This window comes from Cavia porcellus, unplaced genomic scaffold (assembly GCF_034190915.1).
Source record: "Cavia porcellus strain 051 isolate PalLab524CR breed Dunkin Hartley unplaced genomic scaffold, mCavPor4.1 scaffold_5, whole genome shotgun sequence".
Classification (NCBI taxonomy): Eukaryota; Metazoa; Chordata; class Mammalia; order Rodentia; family Caviidae; genus Cavia; species Cavia porcellus.
The window spans coordinates 27,702,260-27,723,986 of NW_026947488.1; the positions used below are offsets into that span (position 1 = coordinate 27,702,260).

The 21,727-nt window shown below is 37.9% G+C and overlaps 1 protein-coding gene across 6 annotated transcripts in view; it reads right to left on the minus strand.

Annotated features, from left to right (window-relative positions):
* The window catches only part of Cbfa2t2 (CBFA2/RUNX1 partner transcriptional co-repressor 2), a 144,468-nt gene that overhangs the window by 75,742 nt on the left and 46,999 nt on the right, over nucleotides 1-21,727 (minus strand). The window contains exon 1 of one of the 6 annotated variants that reach the window (XM_063248510.1): nucleotides 12,568-12,872. The exons of the other annotated variants lie outside the window; for them this stretch is intronic. The gene's annotated coding sequence lies outside the window, so the exon portion shown is untranslated. Of the gene's footprint in view, nucleotides 1-12,567; nucleotides 12,873-21,727 lie in introns of those variants that run through there. 6 annotated transcript variants of the gene reach the window in all.

Here is a 21,727-nt window from a genome sequence, read left to right on the forward strand (position 1 = left end):
ATATGGGTTTCCTCAACCTGGGATGACCAACCAAAACATATATTATATGTGTTATGGTAAGAACAGGTTAGGAAATACTATAGCAGCATGCCTATTATAATTTTTAAAATATTAAACTATATAAAGCAGGATTAAGCACTATACAAATGGCAACACTGAGCCATCAAAAAAGACTAGTTAGTGCTGACTAAAAAAATAAATGTTTCAAAATAAATAAATAAATAAATGTTTCAAGCCAGACATGGTGGTGCATGCCAGTAATCCCAGTACTAGGGAGGTTGAGGCAGGAGGATCGCTGCAAGTTCAAGACCACCCTGGGGTACAAAGTGAGCTTGAGGTCAGCTGGAAGTGCATAGCAAGACCTTGTCTCAAAAAAAAAAAAAAGGAAAGAAAGAAAGAAAATAAATGTCTTAGAATACTGATTTGGGGTAAAGCATCAAATCCTAAAAGAGAAAAATAACATGCTACTTCACATAACAAATCAGTCTGTGCAAACACCATATGGTCTGCTACTTTAATAAAAAAAAAAAATCCGAAGAATTTACTTTTTCATCCTGCAGATAAAAATTAGTTGCCAGAAATATTTTAAAAATTATTTTGCCACTCCAAATGTCCAATAAAATACACAAAGAATGCAAGTTAATTCATGCAACCTCCTTTTGAAAGCACAAAATGCTTTAATGGACACTTTTTTTGGGGAAAAAAAACTAATGCAAACTTTTCACTTTAAATCTGCGTTTGACCCTATACAGATATTCCTTGTATAACAGCCTACCTGGTTAAAGACAATTTAGACTTTCAACTGAGGCATACTGTTTTGACCTGCTGCTTAGACATATGATCCTTTTTTCCTTTGGTATAGTTTTTTTAAAAAAAATCTTTATAGTTTATGGAGCCTCAATGTCTTTTTTTGATTCAGTATACGGTATGCTACAGCAGTACTATTCATACAATACTGTAATTTTTGTTGATTGTACTGCACAATACTATACTTTTATGTTGTTATACATTATAGTACTCCATGTAAAGAGTTATGCAAATAAAAGCAAAGTCATTAAGTTGGAGTTTCCTGTTTCTTTGTTCTGAATATCTGTAATGTAAAACCAGGCATGGTGGCACATGCCTGTAACCCAGCACTCAAGAAGCTAAGCCAGAAGTATTGCCATGAATATGAGGTCAGCCTGAGATACACAGTGGGTTCAAGGTCAGCCTGGATTATGGAGCAAAACTCTCTCTCAAAACAAACAAATAAATGGAAGAAACTCCAAATATTATAGTATATGTACTATATATTTATAATTCCTCATTTAGTAACCACATCAAATGATGAACTAGTTGCAAGACTGTGACTTGGTCATTAAATGAGTGTCTCTACATATGCGCATGCATGCGTGAGTCTGGGTGCACTGCTTGCTGAATTCAGGGTTTCACGCATGCTAGGCAATGCTATACCACTGAGCTATGTAGCCAGTTCTAAATACATACTTTAAAACCAGTAATTCTTGGGCTGGGGATGATACTGCTCAGTGGTATGGTGCATGCCTAGCATGTCTGAGACCCTGGTTTGCACACCAGTAGCAGAAACAAAACAATCTATCTAGACTCGTATGATGGTGCACTCTTGTAAACCCTAGGATCCTATGAGGCTGAGGCAGGATGAGGCAGGACAACCCCACGTTCAAACCCAGCCAGGCAATTTAAGGAGACACTGTCTCAACATAAAAAATAGAAATTTAAAAAAGGCTGAGGCTGTAACTCAGTATAAAAGTTCAATTTCCATAAAAACAAAACTAATCAATCTTTGCATCATACACTGCTCAAACTGAAATCTTCTGCTCCTAACAATTCACCTTCAATAAAGTTCAGACTTTTGGTATCTTTGCTCAGATCTCTTCCACTGTTTGCTTTGTCTTTCTTTCTTTCTTATTTATTTATTTTGGTATTTTTGAGACAGAGTCTCACTACACAGTTCAGGCTGGCCTTGAACTCAGTTTGTAGCCCAGCGTGGTCTTGAACTTACAAGGATCCTCCTGCCTCAGCCTCTAAAGTGCTGAGATTACAGGTGTGCGCTACCATGCCTGGCTTTGTTTTGTCTTTTTGAGACAGGGTCTCACTATGAAGTTCAGGCTGGCCTTGAGTTCACTTTGTAGCTCAGGCTGTCCTCTAACTCACACCCATGCTCTACACACACCCAGCTTGCTGTCTCTACTGGTCATTTCAAATAAGTTTCCATGATGCTAAAATTGTTCCCATCAAGTTCATACTTTGCTCAGCCGTCTCCCTCAAAACTTAATTCACATTTCCCTGCTTACAACAACAAAATAAAATTCTGTGAACAGTTTTAATACTATTGCCTACAGAATACAGCCTGTGCTCCTAAACACAGCATGGGGTGTGACCTGTACAACCTAGACATCAAGGCATCAGTCACCTCTCACCTGTGTGTGTGCATGTTTCAGCAATACTGGGGATTGAAACCAGGGTTTTTATGCTGCAACATACAATCTTATCCAACCCCAATCCTTTTCTTTTTTTTTTCTCTTTCCAATTTTGAAAGAGGGTCTCACTAAGTGAATTGCCTAGGCTGTGATCAGACTTGCAATCTTTCTATTTCAGCTTCTCAAATTCTGGGATTACTGGTATGTACCACCACCCCAGCCATCACATTTGACATCTCTGCTCCTGATATCCTCTATTCTCAGCTTTATACTTTACTAGGACTCTATCCTTTCCAAATGAACTTTCATCAACACAAGAACTTCCTTGGATGTCATCCTTTGGGGGACACATTTCCTGATTCATTATGGTAGCATAAAAGCCTTTCCTAGAATGTGTTCTTGAATCTGAAAAGGGAAATACAGCAGCAGAGTTTTTAGCTATCAGGATTAGGTTAAAATAAGGCCAAACAGCAAGTAGCAGCTTCATTCTACTTCTCAAATTCCTTGGTTCTTCATTTTCTGCCAACTTGATTCGTTGGTTGGTTTTTTGAGACAGAGTCTCATTATGTAGTACAGGCTGGTCTCAACTCAAAGTGATCCTCCTGGCTCAGGCTCCTGAGTGCTGGGATTATAGGCATATGCCACTATACCTGGCTTTGCCAGTTTTGAGTTGTCTTTTTAGTTTGCTTTTTCTTATACATATCTCAAAACTCTTGGATATAGATCAATGTCAGAATATGTTACAAACTGCTTATATGGAAGAGCATCTTTTTATTAAATATCCATATATACATATCCATGTATATCCATATGTATATGTATATATGGATATTAATTATATATATATAAATGTTTTACAAGGCACCTTTCCACTGCCTTACCAAGACCTGTACTTTTTAAAACTTGAGTCCAAATTCTCTAGTCATTCATTTGGTGACTTTTGGCTTAAAAAAACAAATTCAGCAGGGCATGTGGTATCCTATATCCATAACCCTCCCAGTAACTAACCCACTTCTGGGAAGATTACCAAGTACAAACCCAGCTTGGAGCAATTTAGCAAAATCCTGTTCTCAAAATTAAACAAACAAACAAAAAAAGGGTTGGAGATATAGTTCAGTGCAATGGCCTTGGGTTTAATCCCTAGTACTCTGAAACAATAATTTTTTTTTTTTTTAAACAGGATCTTAGTACGTAGTTCTGGCTGATCTTGAATTCACTATGCTGCCCAGGCCTTTGCCTCCCAGATGCTAAGACAACCTGCTGCAAACTCACTGTAATCCTCTTGCCTCAGCATCCTGTGCTAGGATTACAGACATGTACCACCAAACTGAACAACAAAATGTTTAAATGAAAGCAGAACTAATTCTGGGTCAGAAAATCTAATTTCAAATCTCAACTCTTCCCCTTTTTTACATTTCTAATCTTTGCATTTTTCTGTCACTGATGAGGGAAGAGACAGGCACACGACTATAATTACAGTACTGAAGTGGCTAACACAAGAGAATTGCTAATTTGAGGCCAGACTAGGCAATTCAGCAACCTGTTTCAGAATAAATTTAAAAAAGGGTAGGGAACATATCTCAGCACTCCCTAGGCTCAACCCCTATTACAAAAACAAACACCTCGCAGGACAATTAAAAGATCTCAAAAAAATTTATCTTCAAAGAGCACAAATACTAACCTGTTATAAACATATTACACACTGCTTTACCTTAAGACTTTCTTTCACTGGAGCTATCAGGTAAAACAGGCTTTTGTAATTATATAACCTTTTAAAAACTCCAGCAGAAAGAAAAGAGAAAAAAAAAAAAAATAAGAAAAACAAAGACATTTCCCCAAGAGAAATGACCCCAAATTTCTTAATTGTTTGTGGTAAAAGCTCCATTAACTAAGTTTAAAATACTGAAACTGTTACTTTAAACATTCCTAAGTAACTTTTTTTTTTTTTTGAGACAAGGTCTCACTATGTAACTCAAACTATCCTTGAATTTGTGATTGTCCTGCCTTTGCCTCCCATATGCTGAAATAACCTGTTGCAAATAACTGATTTTTAATTATTGTAAACTGAAGAGTATAGTTTAAAACTGAGTTGTATGCTTAGTAGGCTGAGGCAGGAGGATCACAAGTTCAAGATCAGCCTGGGGAATTTACCTGTCTCAAAACATTTTTTTTTTTGTTTGTTTGTTTTTTTCGTTTTTGTCGGTACCAGGGATCGAACTCACGATTGCCTGCTTTCAAGGCAGGCATTTATGTTGCTGAGCTAAATCTCCAGCCCCAAAACTTTCTTTTTTTTCTTTTCTTAATTATTATTATTTTTTTTTGTACCAAGGATTGAACTCATGGCCTTGAGCTTGCCAAGCAGGTGCTTACGCTTCTAAGCTAAATCCCCAGCCTCTTTTTATATCTGAGACAAGGTTTCACTATATATTCCAGGATGGCCTTGAATTTACTATGTAGTCCAGGCTGGCTGAGAACTTTTGACAATCCTTCTCACTCAGTTTCCTGGGTGCTTGGATTATAAAGATGTGCTGCAACACCCAACATTCAAAATAAAAACATTAAAAAGGACTGGTGGCCAGGATTGGTGGAGAATGCCAGTAATTGGTAATTCCAGTATTTGGAGGCTGAGGAAGGAGGATAGCTGTGAGTTGAGGACCATCCTGATCTACATAGTGAGTTCAAGGCCAACCTGAACTACACAGCAAAACCATATCTTTAAAAAAAAAAAAGAGATAGCTCAGTAGTAGAACAATTACCTAGCATATACTAGGCTCTGGGTTGATTCCAGAAACCCACTCCTGCAATAAAATCAAAACAATAAACCCAGGGTTGTGAAGTGAAAGCTGTCAAAAATCAGTCCCTGCTATTCTTCTTTGGCAGAGTTGAGGACTTAGGACTTGGCACTGAGCTACATCCATCCCTTGCCCTTTTTTATTTTTCATTTTTAAACAGGTGTCTCAGCAAGTCACTAAACTGCCCTAATTTGTGAGCCTGCTGTCTCAGCCTCCTAGAGTACTAGGAGTCACAGGCATGTGACATCACACCTGACAGTTACTACCCCTTGATTTTCAGGAGTCTTTAATTTAGGCTACCAGCATACTCTTCAAGGTCACAATACAAATCATCAGGAATGAGCAATAAATTCAGACTGCCCCTAAAACTGGACACTTAAACCAGGAATGGTGGTACAAGTATGTAATCCCAGCACTTAGGAGGCTGATACAAAAGTATCCTGTAAATTCAAGACTAGCTCAGGTTACATAGTGAATTCAAGTCCAGTAAATTACAGATGAGATCCTGTCTCAAAAAACAAAAAGCAAAACAAAACAAAAAATTATTTACAATCTTAATTTAGAACAATAACCAAAATGGAACACATACATTTATTTACTGATAGAAGATGGAGACCTTTAGGATACCATCTAGACTATTCAAAGTACTATTATTTGAAGTACACTAGAATAACTATTTGTACAAATAACAAAAGCAGACAAGATAATGTTAAAAAAAAAAGGATTTAACTAATATAAACTTTATGCAGTAAAAACTATTGCTTTGAATTAGGCCCCTTTCCTGATACATTGCCTACTCCTATTATATTTAATAAACCAAAAAGCAAATGATGAAAACTTTTGTGTCCCCCACCCCACTACAGGGGTCTACCGAGCCACTGTTTGATTAAATACTATGGGTGTGGTATGAAATATTTAAAGCAGTGACTAAAATTTTCCATAAAGGTCCATCCAGATCCTAAATGCTTTACTACTCAGAAATGAGTCATCTCCAGACATTTAAAAGATCTGCTATTCCACCTATGACACTCTGGTTTTTCTATATTTAATGTGTGGGTAGGAAGTAAAGAGGGGATAGGGGATAAAGAGGTATAATTAGTTTTGCTTGTAAAACGTTCATCACAGTTGTAGTGTCAACTAAGCTATACAGACTATTGGGGGTCTAATAGATTTCAGGGTATTATAATTTCAGTAATAGAGGTGGGGGTTGTGGTGGAAATCAATAAATGGCGACTACTTCTTTACAGAGACCCATATGGAAGTAATCAAGCGCAAGGGTGGCAGCTGGGGCCAATAACAGTCACCTGCAGTTGAGGGACATGGGGGTTTCAGATGGGTTTTTAATGCTAATATCCTACAGAAACAATGAGCTAGAGAGAGAAGAGTAACAGACAGGCTAGATGAAGAGAGACCAGCCAGAACAATGGCTGCACCTGGTGTTGGGAGCAGAGGGACAGAGCCGACACGTGCCTGCCGGCGCAGAGGGCACATCTGTCACCCACAAAGCAGCCCATCCCCCAGTTCTACCAGCAGAGTAAGTGATGAAGGGTCTCTAAACATTAACAGCTTGCCACACAGCAACAGGTTTGAGATTTTAAGACTGCTGCATTCTCTACATGCATTCTTCTTTCATAACTAAGAATTAGTTAAAGCACCAGGATTGGTTCCCTGTCAATCTGAAGTGAAACACACACATACACACACACATACACGCATCACATTTTAAGTCTTTTGGTTATTATGACTTTAGTGTTTTGAAAAATCACATGAAAAGATGAATTTCATTGAGCATTTTTGTAGCAAGTATCATACTAGTCACAAACCCCACCACAGGGGTCTACCGAGCCACTGTGTGATTAATCCCTGGAACTCATTTTTACTTCTGTTTTACAGCTGAAAAAACTGAAGCTTGGAGGTGAAAGTTACATTACTTTATGATCACACGGCTTAATGCCAAAGCCCACACACAACACTTCATTGCCTTTCTTCTACCTGTCCTAGAGAATTAAATGAAAATTCATGTCCTATTTACTTTAGCTACTGCAATGGGGCAACTCCAAGACAATATATACATACATATTCTATAAAAACTGCATCTCATTTTGTCAGATACCTCTAACAAGCTGTTCAGATTAAATGGTAACAGGATTTCCATGAACTACTGCTTTAAAAACACAGCGCAAGGGGCTGGGGATTTAGCTCAGCGGCATAAGCGCCTGCCTTGCAAGCAGGCAGTCTTGAGTTTGATCCCTGGTACTGATAAAAACGAAAAAGACAAACAAACAAACAACAACAAAAAAAAAACCACAGCGCAAAGAGTTGCTTTTGCAAGTTTTGACATGCTATAGAAAAGTAAATTCACATACATTCTAAATTTCCTAGTCTAAACTTGTGTCATCATATAGTTCTTAAAAGTTAAATGCTGTTCAGGAAGCCCATCAGCCAATGAAAATATAGCAACCAATTACAATAGATTGTTCTTCTTCAAGAAACAGCTACCACTAGCTACTTTATTGACTTAAAGGAAAAATTAACCCACATAGTACTTTACAGTAGGAACTGTTAGCAACTGGAGCTTCCTGATACATAAACCACAAATTTAAGGCAAGTATGTGTACGCATAGGTAAGTATCTCAGAAGTAAATGGATTTGGAAAGATAGCAACAGGTAGCCCTATTTTAAAACACAGTAGAAATTAACAATATAACTATGCATTTGACAAGTTCTAAGACACAGTGACCCACTGCTTATACTCCTTCTCAACATGAGAGTCCAAATCCTTCATCTCCCCATATTCCTCTGTTCAAATGTAACTTGCTCCATGAAAACTGTTGGTACAAACTTTTAAGACTTAACACATGTGCATGCATCTCCTCTATGAAATTTCACCACTTTTATATTATCATAGAACAAGCAATCAAAAAATGTTTGTAAACTAGGTATGGTGGAACACACCCCATATTCTGGGAGACCAACACAAGAGGTTTACAAGTTTGAGCTCAGCCTAGTAGACTTAGTGAAACTGTTTCAAAAAAACAGGGTAGAGGGGGACATTCAGTAAGAAGACCTTGGGTTCAATCCTCAGTGCCACAAAAAAATAAAATTAAAAAAAATCTGTAAAATGAATGTCCTGGAAATTCAGAGCAGTACTCACTTAGGCAGCACATATACTAACACTGGAAATTCAGAACACAATTCTGATCCACTTCAGTCACCAAGCAGGGATTTCAAATCTAGACCAAGAAAACTTTTATCCATCCTATAGCTTTCCATCAACTTCCCTTACAGAGATACAATAAATAGTACACTTAAGCCAGACATGTAGTGCACTTGGGAGGCTAAGGCAGGAAGATTGCCACAAGTTTGAAGCTGCCCTGAACTACATAGCCAGATCCTGTCTCAATGGGGGGTATGGGGAGGGGGGAGTCACACATCTGACTAGATTATCCCTAAATTTCTTTCTAATCCTAACACTGTCAATAGGTTATACTGGGGACTTGGGAGCATGTCTAGTACTGAATGGCCTTAAAATGACCATAAGTGAACTGTTTCAAACAATCTTTCAAATCTACTTTTGTTATAAAACTAGCTGTGCATGGTGACACATCCCTGTAATCCCATTACTCAGGAGGCTGAGGCAGGAGGATGACCATTAATTCAAGACTTACTTAAACTATATACATAGGAAAACCATGTCTCAAAAATGCTCTCAGACCCCCACCAAAAAACCTCTGTATCAAACCCCAGCATTCTGGGAGGCTGAGACAGAAAGATTTCAAGTTCTCAAATTTGAACTCAGCTTGGGCAACTTAGTAGTACTCTGTCTCAATATAAAAAAACAAGGACTGGGGCCTAAGGAGGCTGAGGAAGAGGACTGCCATGAGTTCAAGGCCAGCCAGGGCTACATAAGTGAGTTTAAGGCCAGCTGGAACTACACAGTGAGAACATGCCTCAAAAAAGTGCAAGGACCTGGAAACAAAGCTCAGTAGCAAAGGCACAGGGTTAAATCCTGTGTGTGTGTATGGATGTGTGTGTGTGTGTGTGTGTGTGTGTGTGTGTGTGTAGGGGTGTTCCTGAGGTTTGGGTGTATAACTAAGTGATAGAGCTTGTGGAAACCCCTGCAATAAAATAAACAATAATTATTTTGTAGTACTAAAAAGCACTCCTGGGGCTGGGGATTTAGCTCAGCGGCATAAGCACCTGCCTTGCAAGCAAGCAGTCGTGAGTTCGATCCCCGGTACCGATAAAAAAGAAAAAGACAAAAAAAAAAGCATTCCTAGTATGGACACAAAGTGCTGTAAAATCCCTTTTTTTAGGTTCTCCACAGTAGAATGTAACCCACACTCACTTCAGTGTTAAATTCTTTTATCCCCACTCATCCTTAGAAGAATATCTCTTAAGGATGTAATGGCAACTGTTTGTTGACTGAAGAAGCATCATTCAGATTCAGTGTAAGCCTATATCCTTTCAAATATTCGAACAAGCCTCAAAGATGATGAAAACTACCAATCAAAACATGAACCACCTCTCTATGTGTGGTGGCACACTTCGGTAATCTCAGCATTCAGATTTAGGCAGGAGGATCATGAATTCAAAGCCATCCTGGACTACATGGTGAAAGGCTATCTAAAAACAAAAACAAACAACCAAAAAAAAAAACCTCCTGCCTCCAATCTTTTTACTCAATTTGCAGGAATAAATATTTTTTTGGGGGGGTACTGGGGATCAAACTTATGACCTTGCGCTTGCCAGGCAGGCCCTTACGCCACTGAGCTAAACCCCTGGCTCCACTCAGTCAATTTGGAATGGATGGTTTATGAGGAATTTAGATCTTGTCTCAAAATCAAAATTTTTTTAAAAATCTGGGAATGTAACTCAGTGCAAAGGCCCTGTGTTTAATTCAGGACTGAAATCTTCTAAAAAGGCTTTTTCCCCCCACCTTCCCTGGTATTTCTGAGACATATGCGGTTGCAGGCTAAACTCACTTTGTAGCCGAGGCTGGCCTCAATTCACGGTAATTCTCCTGCCTCAGTCTCCCAAGAGCTGGGGTTACAGGTATGCACCACCATGCCCAGCAAAAAAAGCTAAATTTTAGAAATGCCCTAAACTGTCACATGCCCATAATTCCAGCCCTCGGGTAGGCTGAAGCAGCAGGACAGTTTTAAATTCAAGGCCAGCCTGGGTTACAAAAGTCAATTCAGGGTCAGCCTGAACTGTGTTGCAAAACACTGCCTCAAAAAGACAAAATAGATAAACGAGTGAGTGAATGAATGAATGAATGAATGTGCCCTGCCTGAGGGGGGACATCTATAATTCCAGCACTTGAGAGGCTGAGGCAAGAGAATAACCACAAGGTTGAGGTCAGCTTGGGATGCACAGTGAATTCAAAGCCAGTCTAAACTATAGCAGTGAAACCCAATCTCAAAAAAACCCAAACAAACAACAACAATAGAAAGCAAAAATGTACCTTAAGGGATGGATATGTAGCTCTGTGATAAAGTACTTGCCTACCTTTTAGACAATGCTGGATTTAATCCCCAGCACTGGGAGATTACAATGTGCCCTCCATCACAAGAAATCCTACTATAAAATTGAAGGAAGAAAGTGAATAGTATTGTATTGTTCTCTTGAAATACTCAACTAATATAAAGTGAAAGAACCTTAAGAATAAATTTTTTTGCCGGGCGTGGTGGCTCCCACTTGTAATCCTAGCACTCAGGAGGCTGAGGCAGGATCATTGCAAGTTCAAGACCAGCCTGGGTTACAAAGTAAGCTCAAGGCCAGCCTGAACTGCATAGTGAGAGACTGTCTCAGAAAGACAATTAATCAATCAATTACTTAATTTTCTGGAGGGGAGTACTGCTAATTGAACTCAGCATCTTACACTTGCCAGTAAGGCACTGTGCCACTGAGCTAAACCCCTAGGCCAATGAAAGTATTTTTTAAAGTTCCTATTTGAGGACTTCCAGGCGAGGGGAACAATTTAAAGACAGCTGTCATAAAGCAATACAATTTAGTACCTTATCCCTGTATGCTGACACTTTCAAAGTTCTACTCTGCTATAGTCTGACAGGTTCATTTGCATTACATTATAGTTGGAATGCTTTCCATAATCATAAAGAGACTTAGCAAAGATGACACAACATTTAACATTCACAGCTGATCTGGGAAGTAGGTGCAACAAGAGGAAAGATATCTGAAAACAAGAACTTCAGGTAAGATCCATTCTGCACTCAAGTTGAAGGTTATAAATGCAAATAGTTGGCCTAGGGATGTACCTTAGTGATACAGCATCTAGATGGCATGCACAAGGTCCAAGGTTCAATCCCTAGAAACCCCTCCCCTCCAAAAAAGACAAAGAGTTTAAAAACCTACTGAGATAGAAAAATACACATCCAGAACTTCAGAAACTTATGACTTCTATGTTGACACGAATGTGCTAGATAAGTTTACCCAATAACATGAGTCAGGATTACACAAAAATAGAGACTCAAAGAGAAAAATAGGTTGCTAAAAGTGGGAGAATTAGTGAATAATGGCTATATAATATGTGTAACTTTCAAATTCATGTTCTTTTCACAAGTATATGGATTTGGAAGCCGCAAAGATACAATGAATAATGGGGGGGAAAACAGCAGAAAACCAAACTGGGTATTACAAATCAGGACTACAAACCAAGGTAGTTATATTTGTGTGAACTACCTAAATTCACAAGTTGAGACTTACATGTTTATTTTGTACATAAGAAATAAACAGAAGAAAACACCATGGGAGCAAAATATAATGAAAAGGAGCTAAACATGTCTAAATGAAGAGATTAGTTTTACTGCAATGCCTGAATAAACTGAAATAAAACCTGACATTAGGAAAGAGAATTCTGAGCCATCTCTGTAACACTGCTTAATTTGTATTATACATACTTAAGGAGATAAAAATTCCCTCAAAACATCACAGAAGGACCCAATGTAGAATGGCTTACAGAAATACTTGTCAAACTACCTTTCTAGCTGTAGAATTCTTTTTTTAATTTTCAGTATATGTTTGTAATATATAGTAATTGTAATTACCTTCTAGCTGTAAAATTCATATACTGTATCTGACTATTAACTAAACTACATTCAAAAGAGCATGGCATTTCAAATATAAAGGAGAAAAGTGAAAAATGAGATATTAACAAAATGAAGCATTAAAATGAACTGAGTAGTTATAGGCTGCTTTAACTCATATCAAGTATCAAATATCAAGAAATGTTCACATCATAATGAGATAACAAGAAAGCTTAGAAAGGCAGTGCATTGTGCGCATTATCCTCCAAAACTAAATTAAAATGTACTTACCCTGAATGCCCAGATTAAAACAATCCAGATTCTTAAGACACTAAATTTATTTGAAATAGATATTAAAAAAGCTCCGCTTTTTCTCTTCCTAATCTTCAAAGCCCAATCGGAGACCAGCCTTCTTCCTCCTTTCATTAGCTGGACATGTGTCAGCTCTCTCACATCTGCGATTTCTCACTGACTAGAGCTGCCTGTCCCATTCCAGGGAAACACAGATGGAACCCAGATGGGAAGGTCCTGCCAAACAGACAAGCTCTTCACCTTGCCAGAATCCCCAGATACAGTCAGTCTCTGTGTTTCTTTTTCTCCCTCCCTCTTGCTTCCTCTCTCCACTACCCCTCCAACCCTCCCTGTTACCAGGGCTCTTCGCCAGCTGATGTCACTAAGTACACACCTCCCAGTGGCTCCTGGCCAATCTGACATTAACTTGTTAAATACGTGTAATTTGTTTATGGCTGACAATAACATCAAGGACATTGTGCAAAACCTATCTTTCCAAGTCCCTAGTGGAATATCATGTAGAGACACACACAGACACACAGACTCACATTTTTTTTTAGAACATTCAAATGTTTAACAATCATTTAAAGTCCTACATATTGTCTTGCTCCTATTGTTTAATAGCCTCTGCTCTTTGAGTCAATTTTAAAATGCTGTAATTTAAAAATCCTTCACAAAATGAATTATTAAAAATGTGCTTTGAACATGTAATTAGCTAAAACAAAACGTTACAAATTAATTTGGGGACTATAAACAGAAATGTATGTAAATGATTCACACAAGCTGCTTCTCAAATCCAGTCTTAGTAGCACTGCAAAACTGGCACGTGATTAAAATAAGACAATGCAGGCAATATGGTTCTGTTGCTATAAAGATTATAAACCAAAGATGGGGAGAGAATGCAAAAAATTATTTTAAAACAAAGCAAAATATGAATGTGAGGATTAACAGTGTTTAACAGTAAAAGAACTGCTGCTACAAGTTTCAACAATAGCAGCAAAAAACACTTTTGGGACATTTAGTCCCAGAATAGAACTACACAAGGCAAAAGTTTAATCTTTTAAAAGCCTCCAAGAGCTAACATATAATAGTTGTTTGGGCAATTTCTGGTAACCAAACATTGATCATTGAAACTGATACTGTACTATAGCTATACAAGATGTTAACAAAACCAGGCATGGTGGCACATGCTATAATCCCAGTACTCAGGGAGGCTAAGGCAGGAGGTTTGAAAGTTCAAGCCTCACTGGGCAATTTACCAATTTAGCAAGACCCTGCTGCAAATAAAACCCAAAAAAGGGTCAGATGTGACATAATCCTAGCACTTGGGAACTGAGGCAGAACAACCACGAGTTCGAGGCCACCCTGGGCTATATATAGTGAATTTAAAGACCAGCCTGAACTGCATGGTGAGACTCTATCTCAAAAATAAAACAAAATCACAGATTAAGAATGGAGATCTTCTATATCCAAATAGAACAAATGTGGTTGTAATTCTCCAACTTTTTTCTTTTTGTCTTTTTTAGAGGGTTCTCACTACTCAGTTCAGGCTTTTAGTAGGTTTGACAGGGTGGAGTTTGAAGGGGCTAGCAGAATGATGTACTAACAGCTGACTGGGAGAATTCTAGTGTCCACAAAAAGCAGCGGGGAAGTTAAATTTTGGTCTTGAAAGAAGTATGCAAAAATCAGCATTGAAGAGACCGGGACATGCTGTTCCTCTAGGGCCCAGCGTCATGTTGAGCAGGCACCATGCTGTTTCATATGGGTGGAACCCATCAGCTGGTCTTGAATTTGCAACAATTCTGCCTCAGCCAGAAGCTTGAGGCCAGCCTGGACAACACAGTGCCACCCCATCTCAACAAAACAAAAACCAAACACTCTGAGGCTCAGCCAGAAAGATGGCAAATTCAAGTCCAACTCGGGTAACTTAATGTCTTAGGGAGACCCTATCTCAAAAAATAATAAGGTTTGGCAATGTAGCTCAGTATGAAGGCCCTGTGTTCAATTCCCAGTACAAAAGAAAACAAAACAAAAACCTACTGACTTTTCTGAATTACTTATTCTGTGTTCTGGAGAAAGCCAGCCATCGTATCATGAAAACACTCAAGCAACCCGATCAGGCCCACCAAATAATGAAATACCAGCCAGCATCAATTCATCTGCTTATGCAGTAAGCAATCTATGTGCAGGGTGGTGAGGTAAGGGCACTAGGGATGGAAGCTATATCCCTAATCTCGTATGAAGCATTCTTTCAAAATAAGTATGAATCTAATCAAGCTGTATATTAAAACCATTTTACCAGACACTGAGAACATGTATGAACATGTTACCAATACAACTAGTTAAGGCTAAAATGTAAAGTCAGGTGAGCTAGGGTATAATTATAATCTTATCTACTTGAGAGGTTGAGTCATAAGACTCTCAAATTTGAAGTCAGCTTGTGTGACTTAGTGAGACTGTTTCAAAATGGAGAAATAGATGTGGGGGTTTTGCTGAAGTGCTTGGCTAGTTAGTATACACAAGGCCCTGATTCAATACTGTCTTACCAAAAATAAAACAAAAACCATAAAGCCCAGAAGCTGAGAAATTTTATATTTGAAAAAAACCTAGATTCTTACCAAAAGGTAGAGATAGAGTAAAAGACAACCTATACATTAAAAGACAAAAGACAAAATACAGTGTGTGGACATTAACTGACTTGTGATCATAAAACATTGACTTTAGGGCTGAGGATTTAGCTCAGTGGCTCAGGCGGTTGCCTGGTAAGCATGAGGTCATGAGTTCAATCCCCAGTATCAAAACAAAACAAAAAATACTGACTTTAAAAATAACCTTTGAAACAGATGTCATAGCATATTCCAAGTACTTAGGAAACTAAGCAAGAGGATCATTTGAGTCTAGGAGTTCTAAGTGGCTTGGACAGTGTCTTAAATTACTTTCCTCATTGCTGAGACAAAATACCCAACACTCACAAATTAAGGGAGGAAAGGTTTATTTGGCCCACAGTTTGCAGAGGTTTTAATCCATACCTGGCTGGCTCCAAGGCAAGGTGGCAGGGTAGAGGGGTACCAGAGAGAAGGAACAGTTCACGGTAAGCAGAAGACAGCAAAAGCAAGAAAGAGCGGAGCGCACACTAGCCCTTTTTCTGTCTCTCATATTTTATCCAGGCAGGGTTGGGCACCCTTAATCCTACCCAGAACTATACCAAACCTATCAAGGGACTATTTAATAAGCACACACCCTTAATCCCAGCCTCATACAACCTAGATACAGCTACCTTTGAATAATCCCTCGCCTGTGTCGACTAGGCTTGGGAGGGGGGCACTCAGCAAGATAAATGCGGGTAATTCCTTTTTATATTAAAAAATTTAGTATTTCTTTTTTGAGATAAGATTTCACTATGTAATCCAGGCTGGCCTCAAACTTGCAGTGATCCTCCTAAATGCTGAGATTACAGGTGTGCACCACCATGCCTGGCTAATTGGGAAAACTTTACAACTCATGAGATATTTAATTATATTAAGAAATTAACTTTTTAGCTTTTTCAGTATAACAATAGATTTATGATTGTTTTTAAGAAGATTCCTTATTTTTCAAGAGATGTATACAGAAATAGTAACAGATAAATGCTATCTGGGATTTTCTCTAAGAGGAATCAGTTTGGGCTGGGGATTTAACTCAGCAGCCTTAAGTGCCTGCCTGGCAAGCACAAGGTTGTTGATTTCGATACCTGGCATCAAAAAAACAAACAAACAAAAAAAACTGTCAGAACATAAAACTAATCTTGTAAAGGCAGGATATTCTCAAGACACAAATTAGAAATTATTTATTATTAGGGCCGGAGATTCAACTTAGTGGCATATGCACCTGCCTGGCAAGCACAAGAATATGAATTTGATCCCCAGTACCCCCCCCCAAAAAAGAGGAGCCAATTTAGTAATTATATTCTAACTCGGTGTTTAAATACATAAGTCTATTTTTTTTGTTGTTTGTTTGATATTCTTCAAAATACAAAGTATTTATTAAAAAGATAATTTTTTTGTTTGTTTTGAGGTTTCACTGTACATATGGTTTAGGCTAGCAGGGTCTTGCAAAGTTGACCATGTTGGACTCAAATCTGTGATCCTACTGCCTCTGCCTTCCTTTCAGAGTGCTGGTATTACAGGCATGTGCCAACATACTTGGCTTTATAGTCATTCTGACTTTGGGAAAGAATAAGTTGCACATCTGGTAAATAAAGGGAATGAAGATATCTATAATGATTTAATGAGTTTACCTTTCTGTTGGATGGTTCTCTCTCTCTCTCTCTCTCTCTCTCTCTCTCTCTCTCTCTCTCTCTCTCCCTGTTTTTGTTTCTTTAGACAGGGTGTTGTAATGAGATTTGGGTTGGCTTCAAACACATGATGATCCTCCTGCCTATCTCCTGCCTCCTGAGTGCTGGAATGACAGATGTGTGTCACCATGCCAGGTGAAAGGTAAAGATTTTAAATTGATTCAGGACAGTCAGCCAGGTCTATGCAACTCATGAAAAAGGACCTCCAAAATTGTTTTGGAATGTGGCAAGAAGGATGGTTTCGGCTTTGTCTGTTGTATCAATTTGCTATTCTTATGCATTTCGCTTGGTTTCTAAGGTTCATCCCAGAGATGGCATCTATAGATTCTTTTTTTAAGCACCGAACAGTATTCTAATGATGGATATACAACATTTTCTACATATTTACCAATTGCTAAAACATTTAAACTAGGGACTGGGATAGCTCAGTGGCAAAAGCGCCTGCCTGGCAGACACAAGCTCAAGAGTTCAATCCCTGGTACCATAAATAAATAAATAAATAAACAAACAAACAAACTACTTTCAAATCACAGCTATTATATAATTGTTCTCGACAATTTAAAATCATGTTTTGTCCAAATTTGTGTTGTTTTGCTATTTTGTGTGTGTTTTTCATTTTTTGGCAGTATTGAAGATTGAACCTTGCACAGGCTTTCGAGCCAGGCTCTCTTTTGTTGCTACTTACTTTGCTGTTGGATATTAAACTCAGGACCTTACCTCTGAGGTACTAGACCACACCTTTTTCTTACTTTAAGACAGGGTCTTGCTAAATTGCCCAGGCTGGGTTTAAAGTCATGATTCTCCTGCCTTAGCCTCCCAGAGTGCTTGAATTACAGGTATGTGCCACCATATCCAGATAGTTTTATTAAGTTCTAGAGGAATAAAACCCAGATAGTTTTATTAAGTTCTAGAGGACAAAATCTTCCCAAAATAAGAGGAATAATTTAAGGGCCAGGGAGTTGGGTCTAGTCAACCCAACTAGACCTGTTTTGGCTTTTTCTTCTTGGTGGCATTGGGAGTGGAATCCAGGGTTCATGCTAATGCTAGGCAAGAGCTCTACTATTGAGATACAACCCAGAACTTTTATTAATTTTATCTAGAGACGAAGTTCCACTAAGTTACCCAGGCTGCTCCTGAAGTTTCAGTCCTCCTGCCTCAGTCTTCCAAGTAGCTAGCATTGTGAAAATATGCCACCAGGTCTAGCTCAACCAGATTTTTAAAAATAATTCCTCTTTTTGGGGGGTTTTTTTGGTACCAGGGATTGAAATCATGACCTTGTGCTTGCCAGGCGGGTGCTTATGCCACTGAGCTAAATCCCTGGCCCTAAAATAATTCCTCTTATTTTGGGAAGATTTTGTCCTCATTAGTACTTGATTATCTGATTTTGATGTCATACTTAAAAGTATCTTTCCCAGGGGCTGGGGGTTTAGAGCTCAGCGGCATAAGCGCCTGCCTTGCAAGCAGGCAGTCATGAGTTCGATCCCTGGTACCAATAAAAAAGAAAAAGACAAAAAAAAAGTATTTTTCCCATTCCAGACTCTAAGAACATATTCCTATATACTCTTCTAGTAGTAAAGAATCATTTTCCATTATTTTCATCATTTTACTTTTTTTTTCTTGGTCTTTTTGAAATGGTTCAGGCTGGCCTCAAACTCACTTTGTAGCCCACGCCAGCTTCAAACTCAAAGCAATCCTCCTTCCTCAGCTTCCTGTTATAGTTCATTCTTAAATTCATTTTGGCACATATAAGAAGTCTGAGATTGAAAACTGAACTTTAAGATGACAAAAAAGAAAAAGTTAAACTATACTTGCAGCCAGAGCCTATACCAACCAGTAGAGAGGAAGAAACCAAGACTAAATTAATTTAAAATATCAAAGCTCTAATATACAAAGTTAAGTCTATAAGAGAAGACTAATTCAAAGAGAACCATCATTTATAAGGTAATTAGAACAATCCAAAAATCCCACCTTGCTTACAAATTTCCCATTCTAAATATTGGGATTACTTTTTCATCCCACTGTTAAGTCTTTTGGTTTTACAATAAAAAACTGGTGGGAGGGATATAGCTCAGCAGCACAGTGCCTATCAGGCAAGCAGAAGGTCCTGCCTGAGTTTAGGTCCGTTACAAAAAAAAAAAAAAAAAAAACAAACCTAGTGAAAAAACAATGTTCACTTCACATACAGTTTTTTCAACTAATTTTATTGAAATGCCTTTATTAAAAAATGTGGGAGTTACTAAACAGATTTTTACATCCATCTAAATTACTGTCTGCCAAGCAGACTTTTTGTTAATGTCTTTGACAGAATAGAAAAAAATGAGACAAGAAAAAAGCCACTCAGTATTTCAAGCACATAGTCAATCTCTATTAGAAACAAAATGCTAAGGTTAATAACAGTCTTCTACTTTTATAAAGTAACTATGTAACTTATATTAGAGAAATACGTAATTCTTACATCCTTTTGGGAAATCCTACAAATTATTCAATTATTTCTAATTTTTCTCTATTGTGTGCATATGTGTATTTTAAGACAAGATCTCTTTAAATAGTTTGGGCTGGCCTGGAACTCACTATGTAGCCCTGGCTAGTCTTGAACTTGCAGCAACCTTTTAAACTTTTTTTGTGTGTATTACAAAGGATCTTTTTTTTTTTTTTGGAGACCAGTTTCTTGTCTTGCTATGTTGCCTTGAATTTACTGTGTAGCACAGACTGGCCTTGAACTCACTGAAATCCTCCTGCCTCAGCCTCCCAGGTCTGTACCACTCTGCCCAGTTACAAGTGATAAACTTGTTTTTTGGTACCAGGAATCATAACTCAGTACATTGGCTTGCCAGGCAGGCGCTGTGCCACTGAGTCATAACCCCAACCCAAGTGGTAAACTTTTTACTCCAAAGAACACATATTGAGACAGACCATGTCAAGTTAAATTAACTTTTTGGAACTAAGACTAGAGAGTAAAATTCCTATTAACTGAAAATTTCACTTCCTTTAGTTTTCTGAGTTTGATCACAAAGGCCAGGTTTTATAATCCTCATTAATGAGCCCATATTTGGAAAAAAAAAATCACAAAAATGTTTATTTATGAAATCTAAGAGATTGCAAATCTTCAAGAAAAAGAAGGCTAGCCAGACGTGATGGTGTATGCCTGTAATCCTAGCATTCGGGAGGCTGAGGCAAGATGACCACTGCAAGTTGAAGGCCAGCCTGGGCTACAAAGTGAATTCAAGGCCAGTCTGAACTGCAGAGTAAGATCCTATCTAAGAAATAAAGAGAAAAAACCACGAACCATGAACTATGAACCAAAGTAAATATGTCTATAGTTTGCAACACCAAAAAAGACAAACAAAAAGGCATGTTTGCAGTTTATATACAAATAAGTATATCCTACCTCAGATAAATAATTTAAGAGACACAAAATTAGGTATTAATAGCCAACTATTATTAAATGACTACCACACATTAGGCTTGTACAAAAAGATATAGGTCTTATAGGACATTTAACAAAATATCCTCCTACAGCGTGCTTCCATTATTGAAATCGGCACATGGCAGATGATGTTAACAGATTTATTTACTAAGTCGAATTGTATTTCCTCAGTTGGCATCAATATGTTATCTACTATTTACATTTGCTTCAACACTGGTATTTGTTCAAAACTGTTCCCTATTTGATCTTCTACAGCAGAATTTTTTTTTTACAGCAGAATTTTGAGTTCAAATTTATTTTTTGATAGATTGTGAAAAGATAAAAAATAAAAAATAATAAGAACAAATCATTTCATTTGTGAACCCCATTTAACAAGCAAAAAAAAAAAGCTATTTATTTCAAGAAAATAGAACATTTTGTAGCTGTTATACAGCAAATTAAAATCCAAAATGATGGGGCTGGGGGTATAGCTCAGCGGCATAAGCGCCTGCCTTGAAAGCAGGCAGTCGTGAGTTCGATCCCCAGTTCCGGTAAAAAGGAAAAAAAAGATCCAAAATGACATAACGGTATTTTTCAAAAATTGGTCAAGTTTCCTGGAGCAGTTGTACATGCCTATAAACCAGTACTCTGGAGGAAGAGACAAGATGATTAAGTGTGAGGCTAGTCTAGGCAACAGAACAAGACAAAATCTGAGAAAAGAAATTTTTTGAGAGATTCAAGTTTTTGCCTTTTCTTACCTCTTTTTTGTGAGGAGCGGAATGGCTTGAACTCAGCACTGAGCTACACCCCTCCACTCTTGAATCTTTACATTTGCTTACATTTTCAGATGACAAATGATGCTATATATGGTTTTTAAATGTTTCTATGAAGAAGTTCTGATGAATCAGAACTTTTTATAATACATTTACATATACTTTATGGTAGTAAATGATACAAGACTACTGTCTATGTATTTTATGCATCATAACCTACACGTTTCTTAATTTTTTCAAAATCTCAAAGCTATACATTTTGTCTACAAATTTTTTCAAACTGTTGCAAATCTGCCCCCCTCCCCATTCACACAAATGTGGACCAACACAGTTCAAAACCATGTTGTTCAAGGGTCAACTGTGGTATGTTAGAAGGTGATAAGCTAGTGACACGGGGTGAGAAGTACAGAGTACAGTTTTAAATATGGCAGCCTGGTTAGCCTCACTGAGAAAGAGGTGAAGAAAGAAGCCACAAGATAATTAAAGAAAGTACAGTTTCAATAAAGTTCCTGCAAAAAAAAAGAAAAAAAATACCACATCTTAGGGGCCTGGGGATTTAGCTCAGCGGCATAAATACCTGCCTTGCAAGGAAGTCCTAAAGCAAGACCATACCTAGATCATTCAAGGAAGTGCAAGATCTATATGGGA